The 11,257-nt window shown below is 38.9% G+C and overlaps 1 long non-coding RNA gene across 1 annotated transcript in view; it reads left to right on the forward strand.

Annotated features, from left to right (window-relative positions):
- LOC107181605 overlaps nt 1-6,613 on the forward strand; it is a 36,949-nt gene extending 30,336 nt beyond the window's left edge. The window contains exons 3-4 of the long non-coding RNA XR_001512266.1: nt 5,567-5,756; nt 6,534-6,613. This is a non-coding gene — a long non-coding RNA (uncharacterized LOC107181605). The remainder of the gene's footprint in view (nt 1-5,566; nt 5,757-6,533) is intronic.
- The last annotated feature ends 4,644 nt before the right edge of the window (nt 6,614-11,257 follow it).

Here is an 11,257-nt window from a genome sequence, read left to right on the forward strand (position 1 = left end):
AGGTAGGGGGGTAAGAGATCAACCAAAGGACTTGTATGCATGCATATAAGCATAACCAATGGACATAAGACACTGTGGGGTAGGGGAGGCTAGGGGACTGTCTAGGGCGGGGGGAAAAAATGGACACATATGTAATACCCTTTGTAATAAAAAAATTTTTTAAAAAATGGGCAAAAGAACCCAGCCAGCAATTCCACTCCTCAGAGAAATGAAAACATATGTCCACACAAAAATTTGTACATGTATGTTTATAGCATTATTTATAACTAGAGGCCCAGTGCACAAAATTCGTGCACGGGTAGGGTCCCTAGCGGCTGTCTGCTGCCAACCAGGGCCTTCCTTCATTCCATGCTGCACTTAGTGGTCAGCACATGTCATAGCGAGCAATAGAACTCCCAGTCGGTCAAACTCCCGAAGGGACACTTTGCATATTAGGTTTTTATATAGAGAGATAGGTAAAAAGTGAAAACAATCCAAATGTCCATCAACTGACAAGTGGATAAATAAAATGTGATTTATTTATATGATGGACCTGTGAACTCAAGCAATAAAAAAAGAATGAAATACTGATTCACACTTACAGCATGGATGAACCTTAAAAACATGACAGTAACTGAAAGACATCACACACACACACACACAGACATCCAACACAAAGACATATTGTATGATTTCACATTTATGTGAAATATCCAAAATGGGCAAACCCACAAAGAGAGAAAATTGATCAGTTGTTGCCTAGGACTGAGAGCATGGGAGGTAGTGGGGAGTGACTGCTAATGGGTATGGGGTTTCTTTTGGGGGTGACAAAAGTATTCTAAAATTTACCATAATCATGGTTGCACAAGTTTGTGGATATACTAAAAATCATGGAACTGTACACTTTAAAGGTATGGTGTGTGAATTATGTATCAATAATGCTGTTGCACAAATAATTTTGGAGGGATTCCAAACCTTGGCCTCTGGCAGAGGAAATATATGGGAGGAGAAGTGACAGAAAAGAAATCTTTCGAGGACTCAAGAAATCATTTCACAGCCACCTTCTCTGGGTGTAAGTAAAATGTACTGCAGAAAACTGTATGCTACAGATCCTAAAAGCAACATGGACCCCCAAAATAAGTGATAGCAGAAAAAAGAGCTTTAATGGCAACTAAAATGCTTTTTGAAAGGAGGTCCAGAAAATAATAGTGCATGACTAGTTAATCTACTTCTTATAGTCAGAAAGAAGGTAGTGTGAGAGAAGCAATCGTCCTGGGCATCCTCAAGTGGGTTTGCAAGACATGGGTGCTGAACCAGTGGGTAAAACACCTGATCTGAGCCAACAAAGAGAGAGGTGTGGTTGGGGGTTGGGGGTAGGACCAATCCAAAGAGCAGGTGCAAAACCCCTACGGAAAGTGAAAATGTGCCTGTCCAGCATGGCTCAGTGGTTGAGCATCGACCTGTGAACTAGGAGGTCACGGTTCAATTCCCAGGTTGCAGGCTTGATCCCCAGTGTGGGGCATGCAGGAGGCAGCCAATCAATGATTCTCTCTCATCATTGATGTTTCTCTCTCTCTCTCCCTCTCCCTTCCTTTCTGAAAGTGATAAAAATATAAAAGATAATAATAATAAAATAAAGTGAAAATGTAAGAAATGTTTATGTGCTTTGCGTCACTGAAACATTAATAAGGGTCACCTCCAAGGAGCAGTCTTAGAGTGGAAGAGAGGGGCAGTTTCACTTTTATTGTATTTTTCTCTCATAATTAATTTTTTAAAACAAACATGTATTACTTTGTGATTACAACATAAAAATGTACTAGTTTGCTTTAGCAAGTGTGAGTATGACAATTTAAACAAGAAAAAAAGTAAGAAGAAAACCATGAAGCAGAAGGAAAGGGAAACAGGAGAAGAAAGGAACAAAGAATGCGGGACAAAACTCATCACCAAAAATGTATTTGGAGAAGGAAGTAAATACATTATTTCTTCAAATTTTTTTACAGAAGAGTTTTTGTAGCACAGGCTAGCTACTAAAGACTGTGTCCTTGATTTTGTACTTACCAATTTAAGTGATTTTTCTCAAGGTTACATAATTAAAAGCAGGCTAGAATTTTTGTAAAAGAAAATTAGGATAGATTGGAATAGTGTATGCCAGGCTAATATTTTAGTTTATTCTGTAGACAATGAGAATTTCTTGAAAATTTTTGAGCAATTGTATTTGTTAGTGACATATAGCAATGGTTCCCAAACCTGGCTGTGTATCAGAATCATAGAGTTAGCCTTAAAAAATATAGCCCAGCCAGCATGGCTCAGTGGTTGATCATCAACCTATGAACCAGGAGGTCACGGTTTGATTCCCAGTCAGAGCATATGGCCAAGTTGGGGGCTCGACCCCCAGTAGGGAGCATGTAAGAGGCAGCTGATAGACAATTCTCTCTCATCATTGATGTTTATATCTCTCTCTCCCTCTTCCTTCCTCTCTGAAAAATATATATATAGATAGATGATATATAGATTAGATATAGATATAGATATATAGATAGTGTATATATAGTGTATTTACATAGTATATATAGTGTATTTACATAGTGTATATATATATATATATATACACACACATCAGGGTGTGTCTGGCCCACATGTCCAGTCTGTCTCCCTCAGTCCCAATCAGCCAGACCCCAGCAGCAAGCTAACCTACCAGTTGGAGCATCTGCCCCCTGGTGGTCAGTGCACGTCATAGAGAGTGGTTGAGCAGCCTTAGCATATCATTAGCATATTACGCTTTGATTGGTTGAATGGACAACTGGACAACCAGACACTTAGCATATTAGGCTTTTATTATATAGGAGATATATATTTTTTTTCTTGGGGCCTACCATCTTTCTTATTCAGTAGGTTTGGAGTCCAGTAATCTATATTTGTACATCTCATGTGTTTCTGACACTCTATCATATTTAGGAATGAATGAATATAGAATAGATTAGACTGCAGGATAAAATGCAAACAGGAAGGTAGGAGGCTACTGAAAAAGTTCTGGTACAGGGTGCTGGAAAACTAAACAGAATGGTGGTAGGAAAAAAGCAGATATAAATATGACTGTCATTATGAAAGTAGATGTAATAAGATTTGGTGAGTTCTTGACTATATGTCCCATAAGGCAAATTATTGGCTACTGGGTATCCTGGAACCTTGCACAGTATCCATGATGTAGTAAGGATTCAATAATATTTTCTCAATGAATTAACTGATTAATGAAATTTAAAGCTGACTCCAGGATTCTGAGTAGGGTGACTTAACACTGGTGGTACAGATATTTAGAGAATTTGGTTTCAGGAAAAATAATGAGAAATTTTCCATGGTTGAGTCAGAAAGAATGATAAGATGTACACTGCCTTAGGGATTATGGGGGAACTTGTGCCTATACCTCTCTAGGGCATTGTGTATGGGGCAGAAGTGGGAATAAGTCTGGAGAATCTTTTTCACTGGCTGTAAAGCCTTTATGAAACTGTCTGCAAAACTGATCTCTGTGAGACATTCCATTGGGTCATCAGGTCTTACTGCATTTTCTGACTACAGGTGGGAGGTTACAACTAGGTGGTTTTCCACATGTGGTTTTCCCTCTGTAGTTTTTAATTAGGTCAACTCATCCCACACTTTCAGCATCCATAAATGAGTTTGTACTCCAGCCTGATTTATCCATTCACCAAGTAGCTCCTCTCACCTCAATTCCCCTTTTCCATTTGTCAAATCCCTTCTCTCCACAACCCACAGCCCCAATAGCCACGTCTGTTCCTATATTTACCGGGCCTTTGACTTTAGGTTCTGCCTCCATTTCATAAAGAGATGGGGCTTCTGCTGGCTGTACCTGGAGCATTTTCTCAGAAATGTGTTTTACTTTCACTCTCCCTCCTAGTCACCCTAGGTATCAACTTCCAGGTTAGGTATCAACACTAGGCCTGCTTTCTTCTTCCCAGAAGGAGGACCAAACAAGCAGGTAGCAGAGAACTTCGAAAAAAGAAATGTGACATTTCCTTCCTCCATATAGTAGTAACAAAGACATGGGCTAGACCTGTGGTCCATTCTCATTTAGGCTGAATCACACCTGACTGTACTTATAGATCAAATAGAATGTTATCTTCCTATGGAACCTTAAGAATTGGTAATAATAATAACAACCATAATAAAAAGTTTCATCTGTGTATCTAGGTGCCATATTACCCTAGAATTTGCTGTATGTCCGGGAACAAGTCATTTCACCTTAAATGAAGTTTCTTTAGCTAAATGATGAAAATCGTCCTAACTCTAACATTCTTTGGTCTAGCAATTGTATCTCTTGGTTTCTGACCCCTCCATCCTGGGTAGAAAAGATGGAGTGAAGAATGCGGGCCTACCGAGACTGGGGGAAAAAAATGGCTGTGGCACATTCTAGTTTCCCTGGTTAATGCTGGGGAAGAAATGCCAGGAGGCCAGGCGGTCCAGCCAGGCTGGAGTGGCTTGCCTGAAAAGGGTCTCCATAGCCACCTGATGTCAGACACACAAGCCAGAGTTTGAAGCTAAATGAAAGTCAGGGGGTTGGGAATATGACACCTATGAGCAATAGAGGCAGAACAGGTTTTCCGAAGAACCGACAAGAGGGCAGAAACGGAGCACAGAAGCAGCAGACCTTCCAGGAGTTCCCCTACCGCGGGCGTGCGTCTCGATCAATTTCTTGACGTCTTATGAGCAGCTGGTGCAGCTGTACAGTGCCCGGCAGCGGCAGCTAAACCCGGGCCTTTGAAGGAAGAAGCACTCGCTTCTGAAGCGCCTGCGCAAGGCCAAAAAGGAGGCCCCGCCCATGGAGAAGCCAGAGGTGGTGAAGACACGCCTGGGCTTGCTCATCCTGCCGGAGAGGGTGGGCATATACAATGGCATGACCTTCAATCAGATGAAAATCAAGTTTGAGATGATTGGTCACTACCTGGGTGAGTTCTCCATCATGTACAAGCCAGTGAAGCGCCGCAGGCCTGGAATGGGAGCCACCCACTCCTCCCGCTTCATCCCTCCTCAAGTAGTTAATAAAAAGCACAGACTTACCTAAAATAAATAAGTAAATAAATAATAGAGGCGCCCAACCGGCTTGGCTCAGTGGATAGAGCGTCGGCCTGAGGACTCAGGGGTCCCAGGTTCGATTCCCGTCAAGGGCATGTACCTTGGTTGCGGGCACATCCCCACTGGGGGGCGTGCAGGAGGCAGCTGATTGATCTCTCTCATCGATGTTTCTAACTCTCTATCCCTCTCCCTTCTTCTCTGTAAAAAAATCAATAAAATATATTTTAAAAAAAATAATAGAGGCAAAACAAAATTGGAAGTTATAATGGGAGATTTACAGGTATATAGACTTTGCCCTGAGTTCCTAGGCCCTGCTTTTGTAGGTAGTCAGTTTCATTTAAGGGGGCCAGGATGGAAGTGCGAATGCTGAGGTCATATCCTGGATTTCTTGGCTGCCTCCAAGGATTTATCGAGTATCTATTATTATTATCGAGTATCTGATTTCCCTTTCCCAACTCCCATGCCCAGAGAAGTAAATTCTGCTGTAATCAATTTTCTCAAGGTCAGACTGATGAAGATGGAGACCCTCTCCCATTGTCCAACTGGATGTTTTCTAACGAAGGAGCTATATTTCCAGTCATAAAAGGAAATGATGGGTAATTTAAAGAAGGAGAAAGGGTGATGGGTGTTTGTGGAACCAAGGAACTAAGCCCCATCTTGTCAGGACTGCAAACTTCTGGGTCTTCAGAGAGGTAAGAGTATCATATTTACAAGATGTCACATTACATTCTGCTCCTCCCATTCTTTATTTGTGAAAGACACTGCCACTTAAGGAGACAATTATTTATTATAAAAACTTGTTTGCCTATTTCAAACTAGTTTTTTCTCTCTCATTTCTCATCTCTCATAAATCAACTTAAAAATAAATGTGGACATTTAAGTCAATTTTTCACTATTACAAAAATACTACCATATTAATAATCTTTATACACACATCTTTGTATATATGTCCAATTATTTTCTAGGGATAAATTTCCAGAAGTAAAGTTGCTGAACCAAAAGAAATTGATGTTTTGAAGAAATTTAATAAAATTTGCTAAATTACCCTCCAGAAATGTAACATTATTCATACCATCAGCTGGTTCTGACCCTTTCCTCATATGCAACAAACCATTTTTTTAATCTTTACTGATCTGAAATGTTAAAAATTTTATCTCCTTCTTGAATTAATTTCATTTTGAATTACCAAAGATTTTTATTATGTATGTTTATTGACCATCTTAATTTCTTTTGTGAGTTTCCTTTTCATGTTTTTTGCCCACTTTTCTTTTACAACATTTAGCTTAGCTTATTTATTAAGAGCTCCTTACCTATTAAGACTATTAACATTTTATCTACTATTGCAAGTATTTTCCATTTTGTCCTTTGTCTTTATCATTGTTAGTGGCATTCACTTTGCTTTCTTTCTTAATCATATAAAATATTATTTTGTTGTTGTTTAGACAGATCTATCTGATACTTGCTTTTAGAAGAGAAAAATTCTCACAGAAACCGGAGGGGGAGAAACTACCTTAATTATAGAGCACCAAAGATAAGAATTACATCAGACTTCTTAGAAACCATGCAAGCAAGAGGAGATTTAAAGTACTGAAAGAAAATACTAAACTAGAATTTGTTATATAGTGAAATTATCCTACAAAGGTGAAGAAGAAATAAAGACTTTTTCAGAAAACAAAAGCAAGGGAATCTGTCACAGTAAGCCCTTGTAAGAAATATTAAAAGAAGTTTTTCAGAGAAAAGGAAAATCATATAGATCAGAAACTTGGATCTACATTTAAAAAAGAAGAAGAATGTTAGAGAAGAAACAAATGTAGGTAAAATAAAATCTTATATTTTTGTTATTTTTAATTGATCTAATAGATAGCTTGCTAAAAATAACAGCAATAATCTATTGAATAACAGTAATATTACAAGCTACAAGAGGGCTTGGGAATTGGGAATACTTTGCTATAAGTCGTCTCCTACCTATGAAGCAGTAACAAGGTTATTTTATTTTATTTTTTTTTAAATATATTTTATTGATTTTTTACAGAGAGGAAGGGAGAGAGATAGAGAGTTAGAAACATCGATGAGAGAGAAACATCAATCAGCTGCCTCCTGCACATCTCCTACTGGGGATGTGCCCGCAACCCAGGTACATGCCCTTGACCGGAATCGAACCCGGGACCTTTCAGTCCGCAGGCCGACGCTCTATCCACTGAGCCAAACCGGTTCCGGCAACAAGGTTATTTTAACATAGGCTTAGTTGTAAATACATATTGCAAACTCTAGAGAAAATATTTAAAATTTTTAAAGAGGTATAATTAATGTGCTTAGAGAAAACAGAGTCATATTTGTATAAAATTGCAAATCAAAACAGAGAAGTCAGAAAAGGAAGGGAAAACAAGAAACAAAGATCAAGTACAATGAATAGAAAACAGTTGCAAATATGGGACATATTAATTCAGTTATATCAATAGTCATTTTAAATGTGAATGGTCTAAACACACCAATTAAAAGAGAGATGGAGAGTGGATAAAAATTATATATTGTCTATAAGAAACCCACTTTAAATATAAAGATATATATAGATGAAAAGTAAAGATATAGAGAAAGATATACCATGGTAACACTAATCAAAAGAAAGCTGAAAAAACTGTTAATTTCAGACAAAGCCAACTTCATAACGAGGAAAATTGTCATGGCAATATAAATAATATATATAGTATTAGTAATATTAACATCAATAATATCAAGGAAAATTATTAATGATAAAAGAGCCAATTCTCCAAGAAAACATAACAATTTTGAATGTGTATGTATTGAACAACAGAGTGCCAAAATAGGTGAGGCAAAAACTGATAGAATTGCAAGGAGAAATAAATGCATCCACTATTATAGTTGGAAATTTTAAACCCCTCTATTAGTAATTGCAGATTTAATAGGCAGAAAATCAGTAAGGATATAGTTTAACTGAATAGCACCAACAATCAATGGGATGTCATTGAAATTTATGTAATACTTCACCTAATAACAGCCAAGTAAACATTCTTTCTAAGCTTACATGGAACATTGACCAAGATATACCACAATCTGGGCTATAAAACATGTTAACAAATCTAAAAGGACAGAAATCATAACACGTAGGCCCTCAAATCACAATGAAATTAAACTAGAAATCAGTAACCAAAAGATAGATGGAAATCTCAAAATATTTAGAGATTAAACAATACATTTCTAAATAACACATTGCCCAAAGAATGTCTCAAAATGTGTTAAATATTTTGAACTAAGTGAAAATACAACTTCTCAAAATTTGTGGGATGCAGTGAAAGCAATGCTAAGAAGAAATTTCACAGCATTGGATTCAAATGTTAGAAAAGGAAAGAGATCTACCAAAGTTGATCCTCTATCTTAAAACACTTGAGAAAGAAAAGCAATATAAACCTAAAGCAAGCAGTTAAAAAATATATAAATTAGAGCTGAAATCAATGAAATTGAAGACAGGCAAATAGTAGGAAAAAATCAGTGAAACCAAAAGCTGGTTCTTTGAAAAGATCTATATTTGCCTTTGAAATAATTCTTTTTAAATTGCCCTGTCTTTTTACCAAAGGATAATTTACATACCATAAACTTACCCATTGTAAGTGTACAGTTATATCAACACTGTCCAAAAGAATTTTGTGCAGGTGGCAATATTCTATAATATGCTAATTCCAATCAGCAGCACTAGCCACATGTGGCTGTTGAGTACCCAAAATGTGACTAGTGAAACCTAGGAAGTATATTTTTTATCTTATATACTATTTTTAATTGAGGTAAAATTCATATAATGCAAAACTTACTAATTTAACCATTTTTAAGTATACAATTCAGTGGCCTTTATTACATTCACAATATTATATAGCCATCTCTATATAGTTCCAAAATATATTCATGACCCCAAAGGAAACTCCAACCCATCAAGCAGTAACCCTCATTCTCCCTGTTCCTCGGCTATTGGCAACCTCTAATCAGCTTTCTGTCTCTTTGGATTTGCCTCTTCTGGATATTTCACAGAAACAGAATCATGCAATATGTGAGCTTTTGTATCTGACTCCTTTCACTTTGCATAGTATTTTCAAGGTTCAACTATGTTGTAACATGTGTCAGTACTCCATTCTTTTTTATGAATATACCAGAGGCCCGGTGCACAAAATTCGTGCACTGGAGGGGAGGGTCCCTCAGTCCGGGGGATCAGGCCTAAGCCAGCAGTCAGACATCCCTCTTACAGTCCGGGGCTCTCGCAGTCCAGGACCCCTCGCTCCTTACTGCCCGCCTGCAGTGGAGGTGGGGCCACTCAGCTCACCGCTCACCCCGTGGTGGTCAGTGCGCGTCATAGCAACTGGTTGTTCTGCCATTTGGTCAATTTGCATATTAGGGTTTTATTATATAGGATCATATTTTGTTTATCCATTCATCAGCTGATGAACATATAGGTGTTCCCACCTATTGGTTATTGTAAATAATGTTGCTATGAACATTCATACCAACTTTTGTTTGAATATCTGTTTTTAATTTTGGGGGCGTAGATACCTAGGAGTGAAATTGCTTGGTCATATGGTAATTTTATGTTTAACTTTTGAAATACAAAACTGTTTTTCATAGAACTGTACCAGTTTACTTTCCCATGAACAGTGTACAAGGGTTCCAATTGATCAACATCCTTGCCAACACTTATTTTATTTTACTTTTTTTTTAGCCATCCCAGTGTATGTCAAGTAGTATCTCACTGTGGTTCTGATTTGCATTTCTCTTATGACTAATAATATTAAATGCATTTCATGTGCTTATTGATCACTTGTGTATCTTCTTTGGAGAAATGTCTATTTGGCCCTTTGCCCATTTTGGAATTGGGTTGCAAGTGATCTTAATCTATTCTGGATACTAGACCATTATAAGATATATGATTTTCAAATATGTTCTTCCATTCTGTTGATTGCCTTTCCACTGTCTTAATGGTGTCCTTTGATGCACAGAAGTTTTTAATTTGCATTTTGCCCAGTTTATCTGTTTTCTCTTTTGAACTTGTACTTTCAGTGTCATATATAAAACTTCATTGAAAAATCCAAGGTCATGAATATTTACCCCTGTTTATAATTTTAACTCTTACATTTAGGTCTTTGATCTATTTTGAGTTAATATTTGTATATGGTGTGAATAAGGGTCCAACCTTACTTTTTGCATGTGGCTATGCTGTTGTCTCAGCACCATTTGTTGAAAAGATTATTATTTCCTCCTCAAATGGTTTTGGCACCATTCAACTGAGCATAGATTTATGAGTTGAATCTGGATTGATTCTATTTCATTGATATAGATAGATAGATAGATAGATAGATAGATAGATAGATAGATATAGATAGATATATAGATATGTAGATATATAAATATACTAGTGGCCCGGTGCACAAAATTCGTGCACTTGGGACAGGTGGGGGGTCCCCCAGCCTGGCCTGTGCCCTGTCACAGTGCAGGAGCCCTGCAATCTATTGTCCCAAAGAGGTAGGCCGCGCCCACCCACCCGGGGCTCCTCAATGGATTGCCCCAAAGAGGTAGGCTGGAGCCAGGGGAGGCCTGCAGACCCCAGTGCAGGCATATGGAGGCCCCCACCGTGGCTCTGCCCCCTGGCCAGGCTGCGGCGGAGGCCTTCAGACCTCAGCATGCCTGAGGACTCCTGGCCAGGCCTGCGGCAGAGGGGCCTCTCTGCACGCCTGCGGCCCCCTGGCTAGGCCTGTGGTGGAGAGGTCTCTCCACCACGGCCCCACCCTTGGGCCAGGCCCATGGGCCAGGCCCATGGCGGAAGGGGCCTCTCCGTGCGCCTGCAGACCTCCAGCCAGGCCCGCGGCAGAGGGGCCTCTGCGCACATCTGCGGAACCCTGGCGCAAGCACGTGAAGAAGCCTCTCTGCCACGGCCCCGCCCCCGTCCCCAACACTGCAAGTCCTTGCCCACCTGCACCTGTTGTGCAAGCAGCCTGCTGATCGGTCATTACTGTGACAGCATCCCAACCAATTCATATTACCCTATTATTAGTATAGGCCAGTGATGGCAAACTTATGACACGCGTGTCAGAGGTGACACGAGAACTCATATTTTTGGTTGATTTTTCTTTGTTAAATGGCATTTATTTTTTTATTTTATTTTTTTAATATATTTTATTGATTTTTTACAGAGAGA

This window comes from Myotis davidii, unplaced genomic scaffold (assembly GCF_000327345.1).
Source record: "Myotis davidii unplaced genomic scaffold, ASM32734v1 scaffold6, whole genome shotgun sequence".
NCBI lineage: Eukaryota > Metazoa > Chordata > Mammalia > Chiroptera > Vespertilionidae > Myotis > Myotis davidii.